Source organism: Acomys russatus, chromosome 18 (genome assembly GCF_903995435.1).
Source record: "Acomys russatus chromosome 18, mAcoRus1.1, whole genome shotgun sequence".
NCBI classification, from domain to species: Eukaryota; Metazoa; Chordata; class Mammalia; order Rodentia; family Muridae; genus Acomys; species Acomys russatus.
In genome coordinates, this window is record NC_067154.1 from 9997228 (window position 1) to 10021775 (window position 24548).

Sequence of the window (24548 nt, forward strand, 5' to 3'; positions counted from 1 at the left end):
CCATGCTCCCCACTGTGATGATCACGAACTCATCCTCTGAAACTGTAAGCCCCCCCAATAAACTTTGTTTTATAAGTTACCTTGACCACGATGTCTCTTCACAGCAATAATAGAAAAATAATTACGATAGAAAATGGTACCAGGAAGTGGGTCTTGCTATGACAGACCTGACTACACTGAGGAATGTGGAAGACTTTGGAATTGTAGAATAGGAAAGTGTTGGGGACAACAGTGTGTAGACTATGGAGGCCCAGATGGAGAAGTTTCAGAGGGGTTTATTAGCAACCGGGCCAGAGACCATCCTTGCGATATTTTCAAAAAAGAACGTGGCTGCTTTCTGTCCTTGCCCTTAGAAATTGTCTGATGCTAAATTTTAAAATAATAGACTGAGTTCTTTGGTGGAGAAGATTTTAAGACAGCCAAATATTGACTCAGGTCTACAGTGAAAAAGAGCAAGTAGGACAAAAGATATACAAAGATGTACAGTTTGAGGAGAAAAAGGGCCCCGGGAAGTTTAGTGTTGAAGGCCAGGCTTGTGCTGAAAGAGATAAGAGGTTAAGAAGGCCAGATCTGTATTGAAACAAAGGGAGAAAAGCCTGGGGCAGGGAGGGGAGGAGAGGGGTGAGGAGGGGAGGGGAGGGGTGGGAAGAGGAAGATCTCCCCTCCCCCATAATCTTCTCACCTGTAAAAAGAAAAGGCCTAAGGAATTTTTTGTTGCTACCAAGCCACAAGAAATGAAAGCTGCCACTAATGTGATTCATGGGGCCAGGGCCCATTCTGTGTGTGCAGCAGACTCGGCAATGTTCCCCACTTTGTTCTAGCTTTGGAGTCACGAGAGATGCAGAAATCAAGGGGTTGCACAATCTTCCTTCATGGCTACGGAAAGCTATAGAGGCCAGGCATCTGACAAGAAGTCCCAGCATGGAGGCCCTGAAAGGCCATCGCATGAAGCAGTGAAAGCGAAGCCTGGATTGTCTTGGAGACCCCAAGATGTTAGAGACGCTGGGCCTCTGGGGTACATGCCAAGGAGAGCTGTGCACAGGGAATGAAAACAGCCCAAGAGGAAAATGTATTGTAGTCAGAAAACTGGAAGAGTGGAGCCAGCCAAGCCCTTAGACATCAGACATGGAGCTACAGGAATTGGAATCTGGCCTGCTGCATTTTGGTCTTGCCTTTATCCAATATTCCCTCACTGCACCCTCATTCCTCCCTTTTGGAATGGTAATGCATATTCTGTACCATGGAATGCTGGAAGGACATAATTTGTTTTCTGGCTTAAACAGGGGGTTACAGTTATGAGACTTTGGACTTTCAAACAGTCTTGGGAGTAAAGGACTGTGAAGACTTTTGAAGTTAGATTTTTGAGGTTGATCTGGAGGCATTTTGTGTTATGATGTGGCTATGAGCTGGAGCAGGCAGGGAGTGGTATGTGATGGTTCGAATGAAAATCACTCCCATAGCGTCATAGATTTGAATGCTCTTCGGGTGGAACTGTTTGGGAAGGGTCAGGAGGTGTATCCTTGTTGAGGAGGTGTGTCACTGGGGCCAGGATTTGAAGTTTCATAACTCCTGCCTTTCCTAGTGTACTCTCTGATTTGTGCTTTTGAATCAAGATGTGGGCTCTCAGCGGTTCTAGCCTCCGTACCTTTGCTCTACCATCATGGACTCTGACCTCTGACACTGTAAGCCCAATTAAACATGTTCTTTTATAGGTTGCCTTGGTCATGGTATTTTGTCACCACAGGTGAAAATGACTAATACAGAGGGAAAAGGGTTTGGCTGGCTGGTTTTGCATCAACATGACACAAGCTAGAGTCATTGGAGAGGAGGAAGAGTTGAGCAAACGCCTTCATTGGATCTGGCTGTATGAAAGCCTGTAAGCCATTTTCTTAATTGGTGAGCTATAGAGAAGAGCCCAGCCCACTGTGGGTAGTGCCATCCTGGGCTGGTGATTCTGGGTTCTATAGAAAGCAGGCTTAGAAGGGAAAGGCAGACGGATCGCTGTGAGTTTGAGGCCAGCCTGGTCTACAGAGTGAGTTCAGGACAGCCAAGGCTACACAGAGAAACCCTGTCTCAAAAAGGAAATAAACAAAACAGCACTCCTCCATGACCTCTGCATTGGTTTTTGCCTCTGGGTTCCTGCCCTGACTTCTTTGGTAATGAACTATGAGGTGGAAGTGTAAGCCAAATAAACCCTTTCCTCCCCAACTTGTTTTTTAAAAAATGGTGTTTTCTCACAGCAGTAGTAACCTGAGGCAGGATTTATTTCATCTTATTTCATCATTGGCAGAAGTCAAGGCAGGAACTCGAGTAGGCACCCGATGTAGACACTACGGAGAAACACTGCTTGTTGGCTCACTCACAGGTTTAGCTAGCTTTCTTTTATACCTCAGGACCCCCTGCCTAGGGAATGGTGCTGCCTATAGTGGGCTGGGTCCTTCTACATTAATTAAAAAAAAAAATCAAGACGATCCTCTTCAGACATGGCGACAAGCCAGTCTGATCTGAGCAATCCTTCAGTGGAGGCTCCATTCTCAGGAGACGCTAAGCTTCCTTTTAGTCTTTTAGGGTCACACGCCACAGTCACCGTCAACCTTAGAGAGCTAGTAATCAATCTCAAACTCCTGATCTTTCTGTTACTAGCTCCCAAATGCTGAGATCACAGCCATGTGCCACTATGCATGGTTTATGTGGTGCTGGGTATTGGACCTATAGCTGTGTGCATGCTATGCAAACTTTCTGTTGAGCTACAACCCCAGCCCTTGTTTTCTCTGTGTATGTTTTTGTCATTTTAAGAGTGTGATAACACAGAAAATCGCTGGGCATGGTGGCGCACGCCTTTAATCCCAGCACTCGGGAGGCAGAGGCAGGCCTCACTGTGAGTTTCAGACCAGCCTGGTCTACAAAGTGAGTCTAGGACAGCCAAGGCGACACAGAGAAACCCTGTCTTGAAAAACCAACAAAACAAAACAAAACAAAAACAACAAAAAAAATCCCCACAGAAATTCATATGTAGAATATACTGATTTTTATCTAGTTCCCTAATTACAGTAATCAAGCCAATGTTCTGGCTTGGAGAGCCAGTCCAGTTGTTGTGGCTGCTTCTGGTTTAGCAAGAAGCCTATGTCATCGATGAGGTGGGGCTGTTTGTCACTTGCGATGACTGTGGCGATGTTCACAGCGCGTCTCATTGGGCATGCCTTGTTCTTTAGGTGTCCACATAAGAGATCAAGGCTGAGTTACTTCTCAGGCATCTCTGAGTATACTTGACACGGTTTCCAAATCATTACCGCCGTGTGTGACTTCTCCTGACTTCCTGAGAAAGTTGCAACTAGGTCACTTCTGCCACATGTTTCTGAGCTTCTTTGGGAGTGAGAAAAAATCAAGACGGGGTAATTATTCCTCCCATTCTTCTTGCTTGAAGTTTGCCTGTGCGCCATGAAACCGTGTCACTTGGCTCAGACAGATCTATTAATATACAAGCAACGTTTTGATTTCTGTTGTTGCTAATTTTAATAGGCTACCATGGGAGCCAGCAAACTTTTCCTAGAAAGAAGCAATGAGTAGTATTTGCAGCTTTGTGGGACACATGGTCTCTGTTACAAGTACTTCATTTTGAGCATGCCATGCAGAGGACATGTGGAAGCAGCCACGGATGCTAGAACAGGCATGCTGCATGGCTGTGGCCCAAAACAGATTTATTTATAGGTATCAGATTTGAATTTTATATAATTTGCACATGTCACAAAATCTTCTTTCAATGCACTCCTCTCCCCAGACATTTAAAAAATCTGAAAAAGATCTTAAACTTGCACGATGTCCAAGAACAGTAAGTGGGATGGATTTGGCCCATCTGCTCCAGCCTGCCACCCTGTGGGCTAATGCTTAGTGGGAAAACCTAATACACTTTATTATAACTCTAATTAAAAAAAAAATTAAATTGAAGATAGGACTTGGAGAGGAAAGGGAGTTTTAAAACCTGTTGCAGCCCAGCAGCAAGCTGTGAACTCCTTATAATTCCTTCACTAGGGAGGTGAAGGCAAGAGGATCAGGGATTCAAGGTCTCAGCTACACAGTGAGTTCAAAGCCAGCCTGGGTTGTTGAGGACCCTGTCCAAACAGCAAACAGGGACTGCAGAGCTGAGTCAGTGGTGAAAAGCATGCTTTGCCTCTCCAGAGGACTCGAGTTCAGATCCTAGGGCCAACACAGGCTGTAACTCCAGCCCTAGCCACATACCCCACACAATGCATAATTTAAAATTTAACAGTGCCTTCAAAACATATTGTCAGTTTTGGTCAACCTGAATATTTGATAAAAAAACAAAACAAAAAAAACCCAAACCAGATGGCACTGGCTTTTTAAAAAACAAATGTTACATCTGCCAATGGTGATGCTAGAACATTGTGTTTTGGTGAGGAAACAATGACATCACTACAATTGTCATTGACACATGAAGCCTGTGAGAATCGGTGACCTCCACGAGTGGCTGCCCTGGGCTTTGCACAACATGGCAAGGCTGATTTGTTTTTAAATATTATTTAACTGTTTATGCTGTTGTTTGTGGTATAAAAAGTGTGTGTGTGTGTGTGTGTGTGTGTGTGTGTGTGTGTGTGTGTGTGAAAGAGAGGAGATAGAGAGACAGAGACAGGGTGGAGAGGGTGGTGGTGATGGGCACAGGGACAGCTTTCCCATCCTGCATTCATAAATGACATCTTTGCTTACCTTCAGCTTTTCCTCCTCACCCTGCAGATCACCAGTATCTTTTACTCACGCTCAGCTTGTAGCCTCGCCCACTGTAAGGAAGATTGGCTGAAGGGACCAGAAAGTAGAGATGGAAGCAGACAGTGTTAATCTCCAGATTTCCAGGAAGTTACAGATGCAGATGTGCTTTTCAGGCTACAGAGAGCAGCAGGAGGAGTTAAAAGCATCCACCTCTGAAGGCTCTGGGAGCAAAGAGGAAGAACGGGCCAGCGAGGGATGAACGGCACATCTGGCCCAGAAGAACTGACACACTTCCCAACTTCTTAGTGAAATCCATCCAGCCCTCTTTTAGCAGCTAAATCAGATAGTCTCCTCAAATTCTACAAATAACAGACTTTAGGGCATAGAAAACATGTATGTGTGTGTGTGTGTGTGTGTGTGTGTACGTGTGTGCATGAAAACCTGTGTGTGTGTGTTTGTGTCTCTGCATCTATGTGATTATGCATGTCTATATATGTTTGTTGTGTGTGCTTGCATTTGCCTAGGTGTGGTGTGTCTATGTGTATCTGTATGTGTGCCTCTGTGTGTGCGCGTGTGTGTCTGTGTGCATGTGTGTGTTTTTGTGTCTCTCTGGGTGTTTATGTATGTGTGTGTGCCTGTGTATGTCTGTATGTCTATGTGTGTCTGTGTGCCTATGTGTGTCTGCCTGTATGTACATATGTGTGTGCACATGTGTGTGTGCCTGTGTCTATGTGTGTCTGTATGTGGACCTGTGTGTGCCTGAATGTGGGCCTCTCTGTGTGTATGTGTGTGTGTATGCGCGCAGTCAGAAGGTAACCTCTGAGAGTCTCTTTCTCCTTCCGCCATGCACCATGTGAGTCCTGGGCATTGAACTCAAGTCCTGAGTGCCTTTACCCACTGAGCCATCTTAGTGCCCTGATGTATCCTTTGAAATGACGTGACTATCGGTCTTTTCCTGGTACTTAAGACCTCAGCCCTACTTATTCTGAGGCCCCAGACACACTGAAGCTCCCTCACACAGCTGTGTAAAAACCCAGTACAAATTTCTGAATGAAAGAGAGCCATGCAGCCATCAATTGCATAATGCCTGAGGAACTTGTTAGCGGTCTCTCTGCAGGAAGCTGATAACACCGCTGAGTCACCTCAGCCACAAATTAGCCTTTCTCTTGCTGTTGTGCAGGGAGCACATTCATCAGTGTAAGCTGAGAATGAAATAATAAGTTGAACATCTTCAGATTCTGTCTATCCTGGAACCAGGGTGTCAGTGGCTCCAGTGCCCCGGGGGGGGGGGGGGGGGGGAGGCTCTTGCATGGAAACCAGGAAGGGCTCACTCAGGAAAGGGTGGCACGTGAGCTGGGGCCGGTCAGTGTGTCCACTAGTTTAGACAGCAGCCTTCAGAGTGGAAGCATGGACTTGGAGGCTCCAGCCTCACATGGCACACACACACACACACGCACACGCACACGCACATGCACACACAGGCATGCACTCACACACAGACATGCATGCATGTACAGACACACACATACAGACACACACACAGACACATGCATAAAAAAAATTAAAAATCTCGCCGGGTGTGGTGGTACATGCCTTTAATTCCAGGACTCGGGAGGCAGAGGCAGGTGGATCGCTGTGAGTTCGAGGCCAGCCTGGTCTACAGAGTGAGTCCAGGACAGCCAAGGCTACACAGAGAAACCCTGTCTCGAAAAACAAACAAACAAACAAACAAACAAAAAGCCAAAAAAATTAAAAATCTCTAAAAAAATATGCAAAGCAGTATAAACTAGTATGAGCCGGCCAAGTGGCTGCATTTTAAGTTTTTGAGTTTTTGCTTGGATCAAGACCACCACATGGAATGTGAGTGAATGAAACACTCTTCCGTCTGGAAGGGAGAACAATGATTTTCCTCATACACATCAGAACCTCAAGGTCCGACCTAAGCACAGGCAGGTGAAGATAAGTCTAGGGCTACTCTTAAGGACACAATAGCACAGCGGGCTCACATGCCACCCTTCCAAGCCTCAGCTCCTGATTGTGACCAGAGTCCCCAAAGGCAGAGATGCATGTGTGCGTGCATGTGAGTATGTATGTGTGTACATGCACATGGATGTGAATATGTATATATGTGTGTGTATGTACGTGTACACGTGTATATGGATTGTGTATGTATGTGTGTGTGTGCATATGTGTGTATATATGGATATGTATGTATATAGGTGTAACTATGTATGTATATATGTGTACGTGTGTATGGGTGTGTATGTATATATGTGTACGTGTGTATGTATGTGGCATGTGTACATGTGTAACAGATACGTACACAGTTCTAGAATTCAAGTAGCAATCTTCTGCGCCTCGGGGGCAGGCTGAGGGGGGCGGCACGTTGACTCCAGCGAAGCTGTGAGGAATATGAGTCTCTGCACTTCAGCTCAATCTTTTGGGGAAGCTAAAGTGTCTCTAAAACCAAGGTCTGTTTTTTTTTTTTTAAGAGTTCATAGGAGACGAGTGTGTGTGTGCATGTGTGTGTGTGTGTGTGTGTGTGTATAAGAGCACAGGTCCTCATATGTACCTGTATGCATGAACATATGGAGGTCCGAAGACAACCTCTAGTGTCATTTCGCAGATATCTTCCACACTTTTTTGTTAAAGACAGAGTCTCTCCTTGGCCTGGCCTTTTTGCCATGTAGCAGGCCAGCTGGCAGTGAGCCACTAGGGATCTGCTAGTCTCTAGCGCCCATCTTACCATCCATCCCTGGGATTCCAGCAGCATGCCTCACACTGGGTTCTGAGGAGATGACCTAGGACTCTCAAGCCTGCCAGGCAAGCACTTTACCCATCGCTCCCCCCAGGAGGCTCTTGATTTTAATTCATTTAATATATCCCTATGTGTTTTATGGTCCCCCCCCTCTTTCCTCTCTCTTCCTTCATCTCACCCTCCCTCCTTCCTTCCTTCCAGGTAGCCCAGGCCAACTTCAAACTTGATACAAAGTTGATGATGACCTTGGATCTTGCCTCTATTCCTCCAGTGCTCGACTATAGGTGTGCACCTCCATGCTTGGTTTTGCAGTGCTGGAGATCCAAGCATCAACTCCACATATGCCAGGCAAGAGACCTACTGTCTCAGCCACATTCCTACCCACTTCCATAGGCTTTAGTCTGGGCGAATAACTGCCACCCAGAAGGTCTTAAGGTTCTCGGTTTCCTAACTTTGCTAACATACTTAATGATCCCATTACTCTCATTTACAAATATGTGGGGCTCGGAGATTTAAAAATATGTTTTGTCTCACAAAGCCATGTCCAACCCTCTGCAGAATCCAGTTCTCGCTGTTGTGTGGTGGAGAGGGCCTTTCTGCTCGCCCCTGCCCCTCCCTCTTTCTGCTTGCCCCTGCCCCTCCCCCTTTCTGCTTGTCCCCCCTCCCCCCTGTGCTCTGGTTCCACTGCAATGTGGCTGTGAAGGCAGACAGCCCCCTCAGGCCTTGCGTATGCTGGAGGGATCCCAGAGCCTTCCACATTCATGCTGCTGAATACCCCCACCACGTCCCACTGTCCTCACCGTGCAAGCCTCTGTGCCACACTCTCTCTGTCAGAGTCTCCCAGAAAACGGAGAAATTGCAAAGAGACAGACTTTGGGGGACAAGGAGGATAAGTGAAAATTCTGCTTGGGCACATATGTGAACGTGGACAGCTGCCCCTGAGGTAATCTTGTGAATTTTCCCTTCACTATGTTAAATACAACTTACAGAATATTTAGAAGAACAAAGCACCTTACAATTCTACACCAGGAGAGCTTCTCTTTCTGTTTCAGATTAGGGAACTATGTAGACATGCTATCTATCAAGGGCTTGAGAATTTCCATGCCTTAACATGGAAGAGTTTCCCGGCTTCAAACTCTCTGTCTAGCCAAATAACTTCTGCCCTCCACTTCCTGAGTTCTGGGACAGTAGGTGGCCCACCCTCATACCTAGTCTGAGGTTCTCTGTGAAGAGAGATCTTGTATCTTCAGGAGCTGCGAGTGTGCAACGTCTTGTGTGCAGAACACTCTGCCAGGACCAGTGCTTGAGGAGCCCGGGCTGAGCAGGACAGTGATAGTTCATAGGAAGAGACAGTGTGCAAGCTTAACCGTAACCTCCAGGTTGCATCCCGGGGAGAGACTGTTGAGGCCCCTGCTCCCCTTTTAGACTCCTCACATCATCACTAGGACAAGGACCTGGTATATTATGGGTTTTAAGTAGAGGAAACTGAGGCACAGGCAGGGGACTGATTTGTTCTTTAGGAGCTGTCTACTTTTCCCCCCTTCCTTCCTTCCTTCCTTCTTTTCTCTCTCTCTCTCTCTCTCTCTCTCTCTCTCTCTCTCTCTCTCTCTCTCTCTCTCTGTCTCTCTGTCTGTTTCTGTCTCTCTCTCTTTCTTTCTTTCTTTCTTTCTTTTCTTTCTTTCTTTCTTTCTTTCTTTCTTTCTTTCTTCTTTCTTTTCTTTCTTTTTTACTTCTTTTTTTTCTTTCTTTCATCTTCTTTCTTTCTTTCTTTCTTTCTTTCAGAGACAGGGTCTTTTATTGGCCTGGAGCTTGCCAGGTAGGCTGGGCTGCCCACCAGGGAGCTCTGCAAATCTACTTGCCCCACCTCCCCAGCTCTGGGGTTACATACACAGCTTATTACTCCTGGTTTTAAAATCGATTTATTTCTGTGTCTTATATCTTCTGTGGATGCTCAGACACCAATGGAGTTGAGAAGATGGTGTTGGGTTCCCTGGAACTAGAATTACAAGTGTTTGTAAACTGACTCTTGTGGGTGCTGGGAACTGAACCCAGGTCCTCTGCAAGAGCAATAAGTACTCTTAACTTCCAAGCCATCTCTCCACATCTAAATTAAACAACAACAACAACAACAACAACAACAACAATAACAAAAGCCATTGTGGGTTTGAGGGGGGGTGCTTAAACTCACACCGTAACGCTTACAAGGCAAGTGTTTTACACACTAGATTACCTCCAGCCCCTCTGGAATTTTTGTATGCCAGGCACAGTGTGGCACACTGACAGCTCTGATTTCTGGAGTTGTCTTGTTTTGCTTTTTTATTTTTTATTTTTTAAATTATTTTTGTGTTGGTCCCTTCCTACATAGCCTAGTCTGAACCTGAGCTCACTCTTTAGTCCAGGCTGGCCTTGAACTCATGATCCTCCTGCCTTGGCCTCCTGAGTGCTGGGATTCCAGGGTGTACAACCATGCTTAGCCCAGATCTTACTCCCATTCTCACTGAGATTTTAGGTAGATGCTATGATCGCTGTCTTCATTTATGCACAACGCAACCAAGGCCCAGGAAGATTCAGAAACTGGTCATAGAACGCACAATAAGATCCAGGCAGTGGTGGCGCATGCCTTTATTTTTTTATCTTTATTTTACTTTTTATTTTTATTAATTCATTCATATTACATCTCAATTGTTGTCTCATCCCTTGTATCCTCCTATTCCTCCCTCCCTCCTGCTTTCACCCTATTCCCCTCCCCTATGACTGTGACTGAGGGGGACCTCTTCCCCCTGTATATGATCATAGGGTATCAAGTCTCTTCTTGGTAGCCTGCTATCCTTCCTCTGAGTGCCACCAGGCCTCCCCACCAAGGGGACATGGTCAAATATGGGGCACCAGAGTTCGTGTGAAAGTCAGACCCCACTCTCCACTCAACTGTGGAGAATGTCCTGTCCATTGGCTAGATTTGGGTTGATGTTTACTGTATGTATTGTCCTTGGTTGGTGCCATAGTTTGAGCAGAACCCCTGTGCCCAGATCTGCCCATTATAATGTTCTTCTTGTAGGTTTCTAGGACCTTTAATCCCAGCACTCAGGAGACAGAGGCAGGTAGATCTCTGAGTTCTAGGCCAGCCTGGTCTAGAGAGTGAGTTCCAGACAATCTGGGCTACATAGAGAAACCATGCCTTGACAAAACAAAACAAAACAAACAAAACAAAACAAGCAAAAACCACACAGTAGGGCTGGTAGAACTCACAGCATTGTGTGGTCCCTCTCTTTCCTATGTCACAAAGATGGGAGCTTGTAGCAATTTTTTAAATAAGGATTTTTGTATTTATTTGGTGAGTGTGCCTCTGTGTGTATGAGTGTTTGAGTGTGTGCATGTGTGTGTGTGTGTGTGTGTGTGTGTGTGTCTGTGTGTGTGTGTGTGTGTGTGGTGTAGAGGTTAGAAGACAATATGTAGAAGCCAGTTCTTCTCCCTGTGTGGATTCTGCTAATCAAACTTAGATTGTTGGGTTTGGTGGTAAGTGCCACCTGAGCCATCTTGCTGGCCCTGGGGCTGTTGGTGTGGCCACTTGAAGGTATTCAGACACACAATAAGAAACAACTACTGGAGCCCGTGTGGGACAGGCCTAAAGGAAAGGAACCCTGTGTCCAAGCTCAGATTTACGCAATGTGAAACAGGCTAGGGAAGTCCAGCCAGCAAGAGGGACAGGCATTTCAACTGGCTGGCCTCATATGACAGTAAGTAGGATACGTACATCAATCCAGATATGACTCAGTCAATTCTGGAAACCAATCCTGATCCGAGCAGACAAATTGCTGCAGGACTCACGCATGAGGGACTCAGGACAGCAATGACTGGGGCTCCTTTTTCTCACCTGAGTCTGAATTCAACTGAGAAACAGAGCCCAGTCAGTAGAGGTCACAATACCACCCTTTCTGATAATACTGATATGGAAGAGCACGCCTGCAGAACAAAGATGTCTGTAGGTAAAGATGGAAGAGGCAAGGACCAGTGCAAGGTGACAAAAATAGTGCTGGGCCCTTAGCCCGTGACTCACGGAAAGCACAACATATCTTTCTCGTCTTCCATTGGCCCATGCTTAGCTGCTGTATTGTAAAACATGACATAAGTCTGTAAGGCCAGACTGCTTAGACTGGGGACCCTGCTGCCTGGCTAGCCCAGTTACTTTGTTGCGTTCTCACTGGTTTTCCTAGAGATGATAGTTCCGATGTGTTGGTTAGGGTGACAGTTGCCCAGGTTACTTTGTAGAAACTTGTGGGCCACCTCGGCAAAAAGCGGTCACCCTTCACACACAAACACACACACACACACACACACCCCTCCTTCCTCTACCAATGTACTGACTAAGATGGGATAAGGCACCTCTCTCCTCATATCATGCCTGTCTATTCTGTTGCCTTAACCTTTGAGTCACACTGGACTCATCTCTATGCAGAGACAGGGTGTTCACCAGAAATGTTTTGTTCAAAACAGGGTAAACGTGACTATTGTCTATCAGAGCAAACGTGTTTCTCTAGCACACCCTATGCTTTCTCAGCAGCTCATGCACCGATAGTCCCTGGGCGCCGTCCAAAGGTCCAGACCAAACCACGAGGAACATGGAACACAGCAATAGCAGTAACAGAATGTTACTAACTTGTTGGGGTCATATCCTGGGCCTTGTCAGTGTCAATCCTGAGATTCACATGAGAGAAAAATCATTTCCACAATTTTGAGCCAAATTTGAAGCAAGCTTTATAAAATACTGACCAGAGTGGGCTTTGGGCAGGACCACTCTCTATACTTCCCAGAGAGTGGCAACAAGACATATGTCATAGGGGCTTTTAAGGACAAAACCATATGGCCACCATATTTTCCTATGTGGCTTTGGTATGTCCCAAGATCTACAACTCCCAGCATTCTAGAAAGTTACATGGTCTTTGGTCAGGTGGGGAATTACAGGTTAACTTTGGGTCTTATGACAGTCCTAACATCCCAGGCTTGCTCACTCATCCTTAACTGGCCAACTAAGGAGATGAGTGATAGTAAAACATAGAGGAAGGAGATGTTTTCAATGTGGCCACACTGGGACGAGAAACAAATAGAAAGGGACAGTGGCTACGTCCGCTAGTCTATCTTACGGATATTGATGGGAGGTCTAGGTTTGTAGTTACTTGTTTTTATGTGTAGCATTATTTGCCTGCTTGTATGTAGTGTACCACATGCATGCCCAGTGCCAACAGAAGTCAGAAGACAACATCAGACCTCCTGGCACTGCCGCTACAGATGGTTGTGAACCGCTGTATACATGCTGGGAACTGCACCCAGGCCCTCCCCGCAAGAACAACAGGTGCTCTTAACTGTGAATATCCCCGCAGCCCCAGAGGTTTAGATCTAACTAGAAAGCAAGAGGTATGCATGGCTAAGCACTCCTTATCAAGGTGTGGTCTTGTCCTCCCATCACTGACCGGTCCTTGTCTGGGCTCCAGTCTGTCCCGAAAGGTGGTCTGACAACTAGTCAGAATTGTGTTAACTCTCTTTCCTGGAGACCAGTTGTCCCTCTGCCTGGCAGCAGGCTTCAGCTTTCACCTTCTGCCAGTGTAAGACTCACGGGAAAATGCCAAGTCCTCGGAGTCCATTATTTCAATGGTCTAATAGCCAAAGAGAGGGGTTTTGGATCTCTCTAGAATATCTTCATTCCTGGCAGTATGGTTACAAGGAGGGACTCAGCAGTTCCTGAATGGACCTGGCCATCCATTAGCTCTCCAAGTGCAAAGCAGTCTCACTCACACACAGGAAGAAAAACATCTTTTGAAACCGTGCCCATCTATAATGGGTAATTACCAAATTTTAGTGCATCACCCCACAATCAATAAGAACCAACTGTTCGCTTTTTTTTTTCATACAAGCTGTCTGGGTCAGTTCTGGTTAGTCCTGGCTCCCCTTGGGCTGGGTCAGCCGCCTCTGCTGGTGTGTTTTTTTCATCATGTGCTCCTCAGTCTCTTTTCTGTTGTTTCCATGGTACCACACCCCACTAGCCAATTATCAAGGGAGGGTTTTAATACCGAGTCCTACGGAGCAGACTCAGTCTGCAGTCACAGCAGCACGTGGCTATGCTGGACTGTTTCTACAGAGGCAGATATGCTTTGTGCCATGGAAGGACCTTGAACATGGCTCATGCTGTGTCCGTGGTTCAACCAACCCTAAAATAAATTCAATGATAGGCTTATTTATTATAGTTCTTGTTGCTATAACAAAATATCCAAGAGAAAGCATACAAGAGGACAAGGGTTTATTTTGGTTGGTGGTATATACGGTAGGGGAGTCATGGGGTGCTGGCGGTCAGCTGACTTCTCTTTATACTTTTTATCCACGCCAGGGACCATGGCCCACGTGATGGTGCCACCAACATTTAGGTTAGGTCCTTACTCCAGTATTAGGATTCTTGGACAGTTCCTTAGTTAATCTTTTCTGGAAACACCGTCTCGGATACATCTTCATGTGTGTCTTCTGGGTGACAAGATGACCCATCACACCAAGTATATAAAGTACATCATTGTTTTCAAATACATTAGCTTTGACTTCAGGAGGTCATTAGTGGGGCTAATGTCATCAGCACAAGGAAGAAGGATTCCTCTCCGTCTTTATGTGGGGCCTTAGGGGAACAGGACAGGGGGCTGTCTGAAGGGGGGCACAGATGCAAATGAAGGTCAGATCACAGGAAGCGGAGGAGAGGCCTGAGCTGCAACAAAGCTCAAGATGGAAGTGTTGCCAGGTGAGTTCCTAACATTAGGCCAGATCTCTAACCAGGAAAAAAATTTCCCCGACCCGCGGGTCCAGTTATTCGTGGAGCGGCGAGGAGGGTCACAACCTCTGAATAAAGAATGGGCGGGAGAGAGACAGGGGCCCAAGGAAACACTGCTTGTCAAGAGCCGTTTATTGTAAGGGGGTATTCAAATTTAAAGTGAGCTTCTGGGAGGGCGGGGGTAGGAAGGAATGCAGTGGAAAGTTACAAAATCTTCTGGGCCAGGCCCAAGGGCAGCAGGTGTGGAGTGGGGTGATTATTCAGAAGTCGCGATACACCAAATGTTCTCTTTCTCAAGGTCAGGCTGGATCTTTTGTGGTTGCCAGGCAGAATAATTATCTCAAGTATGCAGACAGCTGTGGCTTTCAGCCAGCAGGGCCTCTCAGCCACTGGGGCAGGTCAGGCAAGGTCCTATGGCTCCTGACAAAAAAATACAACTGAGAGACAGAAACAAGCTAGCAGAGGTCAAAATACCACCCTTCTGAGTGATGACTCCGATCCTTAAGAATGTGGCTGCCGAATAAAGGCATCTGTAGGCGGGAGTGAAACAGTTAGGCAGCAATGCAATGGCTTCCTAAACTTCTAATCCCAACAACCGGGGCTGCTTACTTCCAGGAGCTCTGCTTTCGACCCTGTCTCTGGGCTGCCACTAGAAGCCGCTATCCGGATTTAGGGTGCCTCTTCTCATGTCAATTAATCCAAGCTAGGACACCTCACTGATGTGCTCATTGCCTGTTGCTTGACTCCAGAGCTAGTCAAGCAAAATTAACCTGGACTACGTAATGAGATTTTGTGTGAAAACAAACAAACACCAAACAAACAAATATCAAATAAAACAAACAACCCCTCCAAAAAACACCAAACCACAAAAGCACCCCGATGTTTGGAAACACAGCCCCTGTGTGTACTGTTGGAGAGCAGCTAGGAGCTCATTGCTCCAGGCGCCTGAAGCACACCACTGCATCGAAGCCACGTTCTGTGGGAGATGAAGCCAACCTGTTCTGATTGACACTCACTGGAAATAGATGCCTCCAGCGGGGAACGAGGAAAAGTTTATGATTTGTAATTTGCACATTCATCTTTAAGTAGAGGGTGTGGAGTTCAGTTGTGTATCTACTAGCCTAACAAAGCTTGCTGCTCTTGTCCCGAGGAGGTATGCACATATTTATTAGAAAAATATCCCAAGATAGATTTAGCCATAGTATTTTAAACATTAATTAATTAATTAGTTTACATCCCAATGCCGGTTTTCCCTCCCTCCTCTTCTCCCAGCCCCTCCCACTCCTCTCTCCTTCCCTCCATCTTCCTGCCCTCCCTTTCTCCTCAGAAAAGGGGTCCTACAGATACCAACCAGCCTTTGCATATCAAGTTGAGGTAGGATTAAGCATGTGACTAGACGAGGCAGCCCACCTAGGGGAAAGGGATTCAAAGGCAGGCAACAGAGTCAGAGACAGCCCCTGCTCCTGCTGTTAGGAGGCTGAGCTACAACTGTTACCTGTGTGCCAAGGGCCTGAGTTCATCCCGTGCATGCCTCCTGTGTGGTGGTCCAGTCTCTGTGGGGTTAGTTGATTCTGTATGCTTTCCTGTAGTGTCCTTGACTTCTCAGGCTCCCACTGTCCTTCCTCTGCCTCTTCCGCAGGATTCTCCAAGCTCCACCCAATGTTTGCCTGTGGGTCTCTGCGGCTGTTTCCATCGGCTGCTGGGTGAAGCCTCTCAGCAGACGTTTATGCTACGCTCCTGTCTGCAAGTGTAACAGAACATTATTCCTAATGTTAGGGGTGGGCTTTCTCTCGTGGAGTGGGTCAGCCATCGGTTGGCCCTTCCCTCAGTTTCTGCTCCCTCTCTACCCCTGCACATCTTGCAGGCAGGACAAATTGTGGGTTGAAGGTTTTGTGGCTGGGTTGGTGTCCCAGCCCCTCCATTGGAAGTTTTTGTTTTTGTTTTGTTACAGGACATGGCCATTTCAGGTTCCATATCCCCCCATTGCTAGGAGTGTTATCTAGTGTCACCCTCATAGGTTCCTGGGGCTGTCCCTTATCCTAGGTTTCTCGCTCATCCCAGAGATTACCACCCCCCCCACCCCATTCCAGTTCTTTCTACTGGTACTCTTTTCTCTCCATCCATTTGATCCCTCTTGTTTTTCCCCTCACTCCTCCCCCACCCAGTCCCCGCCCTCCCTCCACCCCTGATGTCTATTCTATTTCCCTTTCTTAGTGAGATTCAAGCACCCCCCCTCTTGAGCACCCCCCTTGTTTCTTTGCTCCTTTGGATGTGTGGACTGTAGCATGGTTCCCCCCTCTGCGCTATGTTAGCCATATCATTTTGTGCCTTCACCTTCTCTCTTGGCGAGACCTTCCTGTGCGATTCCGAAGACCTCCAACACTCATTTTTAACTTCCTTTTGATTATTTAAAAAAAATATTTTTATCACATGTACGGAATGTTTGCCTGCCTATATGCATGTGTGCCGTGTATCTGCAGAGACCAGAAGAGGCTGTTACAGAAGGAAATGCAGCTATGGGCAGCAATGGGCTTGTCGTGTTGTGGGTGTTGGGAACTGAACCTGGGTCCTCTGTAAGAACAGCAAGCCCCTTTAACCATTGAGCCTCTCCAGATGCTATTCTGCCCTCTTTGCACGCCCCCCGGCCCCCCGCCCCCCACACAGTGTTTTCCCTGGCAAATGGAGCTCTCCAGCCAGTGTGCTAGGCTGAAATGGAATGAAAGAGTCCACCCACCAGGAAAAAAAAAATCAACCACAGTTCAATCTAATTATTGTTCTGAACTACATTTTAAGTCCTTAGGAGCAGCTACTATGCTGGAAGGCATCTGGATTTCTTGGACTATTTTAGAGAAAATTACCTATTTAGATGTAACCGTTACTGTGTTAATATACTTTGAAGGAGATCTAGGGCCAAGCTAGAGCAGAGTGGCAATGCAGTGTGCGTGGCTGAGCTGGTGTGGGTGGTGTTCCACATCCTCAGGAGGAGGAGCACTGGTCCCGTCAAAGAGGACAGCCCACCAAGTATAGAAACACGGCATCAGAGAGGACCAGTACAGGCACACAGCATCAGAGAGGACCTGTACAGGCACGGGGCATCAGAGAGGACCTGTATAGGCACGGGGCATCAGAGAGGACCTGTATAGGCACGGGGCATCAGAGAGGACCTGTATAGGCACGGGGCATCAGACAGGACCACTACAGGCACGGGGCATCAGAGAGGACCAGCATAGGCACAGGACATCAGAGAGGACCAGTACAGGCACAGGACATCAGGGAGGACCAGTACAGACACGGGGCATCAGAGAGGACCAGTATAGGCATAAGACGTCCGGTATCTCTCAGATGTGGCAAGGTCAGGCTTTGTTCTGTTAAAGATCAAAACTTGGCTGTCTGGTCCAGGGGTGACAACGCATGTGGTCACACCAGCCCTCTGGAATATATGTCCATTCATGACAGTCTTTTACCAAGGACTGTGGAGGGGCTTTGACACCCTGGGGAATATGTGGTGGCTGGTGATAAATGTTTTGGAAACACCGTCAAATAGAACACAGCTTTGGAGAGCATGCTGGGAGAAAGTCATGGGAAATGGTGATGAAGGCCAAAGGTCAGGCAAAGGGGTCAAACAAATACAATCCCGGGCTCTGAAGAGCCGTGACATCTATGATTTGCTTGGAGCTCCTAGGCAGGAACCTGGAAGGCACATTGTGCTCCATGGGTAGATTTCAAGCTTAACACCTCCTTTGGAATCGAGTGTCAACAAACCAAAGCTTCACTGTATTTCAGAATACCACACTGAACTGTGCTCTAGCTAACCAGAGCATCAGGACGGGAGGTCTTCCTAGGTAAGGAGGCTTGGTCTCCTTTGATTTCTCTTCCCCTCCCTTCCTCTCCCATTCCCTTCCCCTCCCCTCCTTTTCGCTGTCCTCCTTTTTCCTCCCCACTTTCCTTCCCCTCCCCTCTCGTTCTCTCTCCTCCCTCCTCTCCCTTCTCCTCTCCCTATCCTCCCCCTCCTCTTTTGTCCCTGTCTCTCCCCTCTCCTCCCCTCCCTCTCTTCCCTTTTTTCTCTCCTTCCCTCCTCTTTTTCACCATGCTTGTGGAGGACACTCTTTTCCATTTCATCATGTTCTTCCTTTCTTTGTCAAAACTCAGGTGAATATATTTATGCGAGCCTAATTCTGTGCTCTTTTTCTATGGCCTTTTTATTTCTTTGTCTATTTTTTTTTTTTTTTTTACTAATACTATACTGTTTAAATTACTATGGCTTCATAATAAATCTTCAAGTTAGTAATTGGCAACTTTGTTTTTTATTGTTCTTTGTTGTTCTGGGCCCTTTGCTTCTTTGTGGAAACAGTTGGGTCGGTTTCTGGCTCCTCACAAAATAATTGGCTTTGGGGTAGGGTGACAGTGAATCTAAACATTATCTTGAGGGGGAAAATTATGTCATGACACTGTTAACTCTTCATGTTCATATCTTCCACTCTGTCAGTTCTTCGATTTCTTTCACCAGAGCTGTATGGTTGATCTCACATAGGTCTTGCATGTATTTGGTTGTATTATTCTTGTTTGTTTGTTTTTTGAGGCAGAGTTAATCTGTGTAGCCCTGGCTGTATGGAACGTGCTCTGCAGACCTGGCCTGGAACTCAGCGACCTGCCCACCTCTGCCTCTCTCCTGCTGGGATCAGAAGTGTGCACTGTGTTGCCAGGCTCTTTCAGATTTTCTATATTCTAGACCATCTTGTCAGCTGAGAACAAAGACAATTCTATTTTTTGTTCCCAATTTGTATGACTTTTATTTCCTTTTCCTGTCTTATTGTATTATATCTGATTTCTAGTAGGATGCTTAAAGGCCATGGGGTAAGCCTGCCTGTGATAGGAAAACATATTGTTTCTCAGTAATAGGATGTCAGCTGTAGGCATGTTGAAAATTTTTTTTAAAGATTTGTTTTACAAAGTTGTAAAAATGCTTCCTCCTTCCTTCCCTCCTGATAGGAGAGGTTATATATGTATATATATATGTATATGTCTTTGTTTTGTTAATCAAACAGTCAGTGACTTTTAGTGAATAATTGAAATCCTGAAAAGGTTTAGAACTTTCTCAGAGAGCAGATCTTGGGTTTCTAGTCTGTGGCTCTTGGCAACTGGTAGCCCAGATTAAAGGAAATGTTCATTAATTAGTTTCAATATTTTTTTTAAAAAAGTCAGAAAACTGAGTCCATTAGAAAAAGCTAAACCACTATAAAAAGGCCACAGCAGCAGCTGTGTCTTACTTTTGACTGGAATCTGAACAGAACAACTGGTGTAGTGGAGTACCGGCTTCATTTGAGGCTCTGTGGAAAGCCCTGGCCACCACAGAAGTAACTATGGCCAGTTCATAGAAAAAATGCAGATTAACCAATAATTGAAAATTTATGGATAATTTCTTTCCAAACATGAGGTCTACAGAGAGAAAGCAATGAAATTAGAAAAGGTTACAGGTTTTCTTGAAACCATAGACTATTAGTTTTTCTATTTTCAGCACCCAGCCCAGTGCCTGGCAACCGGCACACATCCCAGTGATTTAGGAAATGAAATATAATCAACAAATTCCTGAATGTGAAAATCCTGCGAGCCACACCACCACCCTTGACTTTTCTTTAGTTGCCGAGCTCGTAATTCCTTGTATGGAGAAGGCACAGAATGGAAATATACATTTGAGCACATTTTTTCAAGACTGAGGGTTCTTAACTTAAAAAAAAAAAAAAAGACTTATTTTCTTTATGTTTAATGTGTGCTCAGGCAGGTGCATGAGTGTGTGTGCATGCATGTGAGTGCAGTGCTCATGGAGGCCAGAAGAGGGCAGGCATTGGATCCCCTGGAAATGGAAGCTTTGTACAAAGGTGGTTGTGAGCCATGAGGAACAGGATGTGGGTTCTCGCCAAAAGCAATTTCCTGCTTCCAAATGTCAAGCCATCTCTCTAGTTCAGGGGCCATGAAGTTTAATTTAAACTCTTGGAACTTTCTACAGCCAGCTCCACCACTCTGAACAATCTAGTCTTTACACTTATTTACTTCTGTGAGAAACACTTAATTTAGAAAACAACAAAAAAATATTCCTTTACTCAACTATTACTTGAATTGTGGATATCAGGGAAATGGGAACACATTCTTTTATACTGAAGAATGTCACTTGTTCTTTTGAAAAGGTAAAACATGTGTTGTCTCCCTTCTCAAGATCTTCAGAGCTCATGGGCACCACAGAGACCTCAGTTGGGATTGAGGATCTTGTAGTAAAGTCTTCCGCACTAGTTAACAGTTTGAAGCATCACCCATCTGAAGATGTTCAGTCTGCTACTGACAGGAAGCTGTGGAGGCTCCCTCTGGGGTGAAAACAGTCCCCAACAGTAGCCAGTTTCTGTAGACCGAAGGCATGAACTCTGGGAAAGAACATTCTAGATTTGTCCATGTCAGGCCCAGACTGAGGAAATGGATGACCCTGGACCCGTCACCCAGCCTGCTGGAGTTTGAATGAGAAGGGCCCCCGTAGGTCCCCAGTTGGTGGAACCATTTGGGAGGATTAAGAGGTTTTTGTCCTTGTTGGGGGGAAGGTGTGTGACTGGAGGATGGACTCTAAGGCTTCAAAACTTTCTTTGTACCTCCTGCTTATGGCTCCGGATGTGAGCTCTTAGCTGTTTATGCACCATCCATTCTTGTCACCATCATGGCTTAACCTTCTGGAACTCTTCCTTTTGTAAGTTGGTCATGGTGTTTTATCACAGCAATATAAAAGTAGACAATAAAGGATGTGATAGCAGCTACCTAAGTGAGTTGCTTTGAATGGCAGTGTCATTCTGGTCACACTATAATCCATAAACCTCTCTCTCTCTCTCTCTCTCTCTCTCTCTCTCTCTCTCTCTCTCTCACACACACACACACACACACACACACACACACAGAATCACATACACACAAAGACATACACATAGAAACACACATACACATAGTCACATACACACAGAAAGATACACATAAATACACACACATGGACATGTACACATAACACACATACACACATATTCAAAGACACACAGAGACATATACACTCACTCATACTTGCACATACATAGATACACATAGACATACATACACAGAAATGCATACATACACAAGGATATACACACACACATACACATACACGAGGAGACATACAAATACACACACACACACACACACACACACAGCAGCTGTTCTAGAGATGGTGGGTGCTTCTCATGAACAAATAAGCAGAACAAAAATATGACTCGGATCTCATAAATGAAATTTTGAGGAGAGAAAATTCTGATGCCCACAATTTAATCCTGTGGGTTCAAAATTGTGAAAAGAAACCGGCTAATCGGTTCCTGCTCTAGTCAGCTGTTACCTGTGTATATCCGCCGGAGAAACTTGGATCAGGCCCTTTTGTGGTCAGGTAGGGCACTGCAGTCTTGATGCCGAGAGATGTGGGAATATCCACTAGATGGCGGCCCAGTCCAGGCAAATGATTCACAATCTGGCACTGAGCGTTCTGTATTAGTGCCAAGAAATATCCTAGAGGCAAATTAACAGGAGGCTTATTGATTCCCCACATAGGTCCTTCAGTTTGCTAAGAGATCATTGCCTTCCCTCAGCCACCCCCAGAGTTAGCGTTCTCCCGTTTCAAAGCAGGTAGTGAAAATATATGTGTGTCCTTGCATTTATATAACGGAACCGTGTCCCTACAAGATGTAATAGCATCACACACTCAGGGAAGCAGCTTTTGCACTGGCAAGGATTTCCTGCCACATCAGTGGGGTGAAATAAGTGGTTCTTAAGGATAGGAACAGAGACTGTCCAGCGGCTGGCTGGCTTTTGGGCCTCAAATACCTTCCTCCGTCTGTAGCATCTGTATAATGCCTGTCTCTCAGCGCTTCCCAGGGCACCCCTGCCCAGCTGCTCTTCCATCCGGCCATCGTTTTTTGTTTTGTTTTGTTTTGGTTTTGGTTTTTGTTTTTAAGAAATGATGTCCTATTTTTAAAAAAGTTTATTTATTTATTATTATGTACACAGTGCTCTGCTTGCATGTACTCCTGCAAGCCAGAAGAGGGCGCCCTATCAGATTACAGATGGTTATGAGCCACCATGTGGTTGCTGGGAATTGAACTCAGACCTTTGGAAGAGCAGGCGGCGCTCTTAACCACTGAGCCATCTCTCCAGCCCCAGCCATCGTTTTTAAGGTGTCCTCCTCATACTGAGGGCACTGGATTTGCCCTTCTGCCTTTACTTTTGAGTAAAGGTGGTTCTCAACCTTCCTAATGCTGGGATCCTTTAATACAGTTCTTCATGTTGTCGTGGCCCTGAACACAAAATCAATTTTGTTGCTTTTTCATAACTGTAGCTTTCCTACTATTAGGAATCTTAACGTAACTATCTGTGTTTTCCGGCAGCCTTTGGTGACCCCCTGTGAAGAGTTGTTCGACACCCCCTCCCCAGGGGTTGAGATCCACAGATTAAGAACCCCTGAGTTAGAGCAAAATTACAAACTGCCTAGAGAGTTCCTTTGCCTTCAGGCCTCACACAGCCAAGTTTCCTTTCATTATCACTTCATGTCATCCTTGGACATTAGGGAAAACTTAAAAAAAAAAAAAAAAAAAAGTGCCTATGTGTTGACTGAGGACCAGAGTTCCATCCCAGACTCTCACAAGGTGGCAGGGGAGCTGTCCTCTAACACCCACATGATGGCTGGGGCATGCGTGTGTTGGCACCCACGTGTACAATAAGATATATAAATTAATAACAACAACAAAGAAACAGAGACACTGACACCCAAATGGGCAGGCCAGATATGGGCATAGCGAGTCTCAAGTTCAGGCAGGAGCTTCAAGCTGTCTGAAGAACTTCCTAGCTTTGAATATTTCTGTGAGCAGGTAGGCTCATTTACCGTGTTGTCGCTTATAAGCTATGGTCATACAGACCATCTTTCAGAGGAGGACCAATAAAGAGAATGTGTGTCTTTTAGTTCTATGAACTTCTATTAATTTCTGGGCTTTCCTGGCAGCATGGCCTTTATGGGCCCTAGAATGACACATAGATTTGCCTCTTCCTCTTCCTCCTTTCTTTTCCTCCTCATCTTCTTCCTCCTCTTCCTCTTTTTTTTTTCTTATAGTTTTGGAGATTAAGGTCTTTCTTTATGCTGTAGTGTCTATGGCCTAAGCTGGCTTTGACTTCATGATCCTGCCTCAGCACCCTGAGTTCAACTCCTGGGAAGTCCTTGTTGCTTCCAACTTAAAAGTCCTGAGGGCACTGTATCGCAGATTTTAAGTTGGAAAGGCACTTCAGAACTCTTATCTCACTGAAGCTCAGTGGTGATTTCTAGTGTCAGATACAAGAACATGTAGCTTGTGCCGGGGCTTATCACTTGGGAAAGTGGTTTCACGGGTGTCGTAATCAGCTTCCTGTCACTGTAGCAAAATACCAGAGGCTGGATTAGTTACAAAAAGAAGAGGCTTACAGCTCATCATTCAGGGGATAGGATGGCAAGACTCCAGCAAGACCTCATGGCAGGTCATCATAATGACAGGACTGTGGGATAAGGCACATAGTTAGATGAAAGGCCAGAGAGGAGGAGGAGGAGGAAGAGGGAGAGGAGGATGAGGGAGAGGAGGAGGAGGAAGTAGAGGAGGGAGAGGAGAAGGAGGAGGAGAAGGAGAAGGAGGAAGAGAAAGAGGAGGAAGAGAAGGGGAAGGAGGAGGAGGAGGAAGAGGAGGAGGAGGAGAGAGGTAGGGAGGAGGAGGAGGAGCCAGGTTTGTTCTTCTGATCACCTGCAAGAACAGCATTAATTTCTTCTTAGGGCAGAACCCACAATCACCTGACCACCTTCCGCTGTGTTCTAGCTCTGAAAGGGTCTCACAACTACCATGGGAACCAAGTCCTGTGTGTGTGTGTGTGTGTGTGTGTGTGTTGTGTTGTGTTGTGTGTGTATTTGGTGTATGTGTTGTTGTAGTGTGTATGTGTGTGTGCATGCATGTGTGTGTTTGTATATGTGAGTTTGTGTTTGTGCATGCATGTGTGTGTTTGTATATGTGAGTGTGTGTTTATGTGTATATGCATGTGTGTGTAAGAAGCTACACCCAGACTATAGCAGGATAACATTGAGGAGTGGCCAAACTAATGTGCATGGGAGAGTGACAAAAAGGCTGACAACAGCAGTGGCTCATTTTGGAACTCGGATACGAAAGAGCAGAGGGGAGTGGAAGGCTGAGAGGAGTCAGTGGA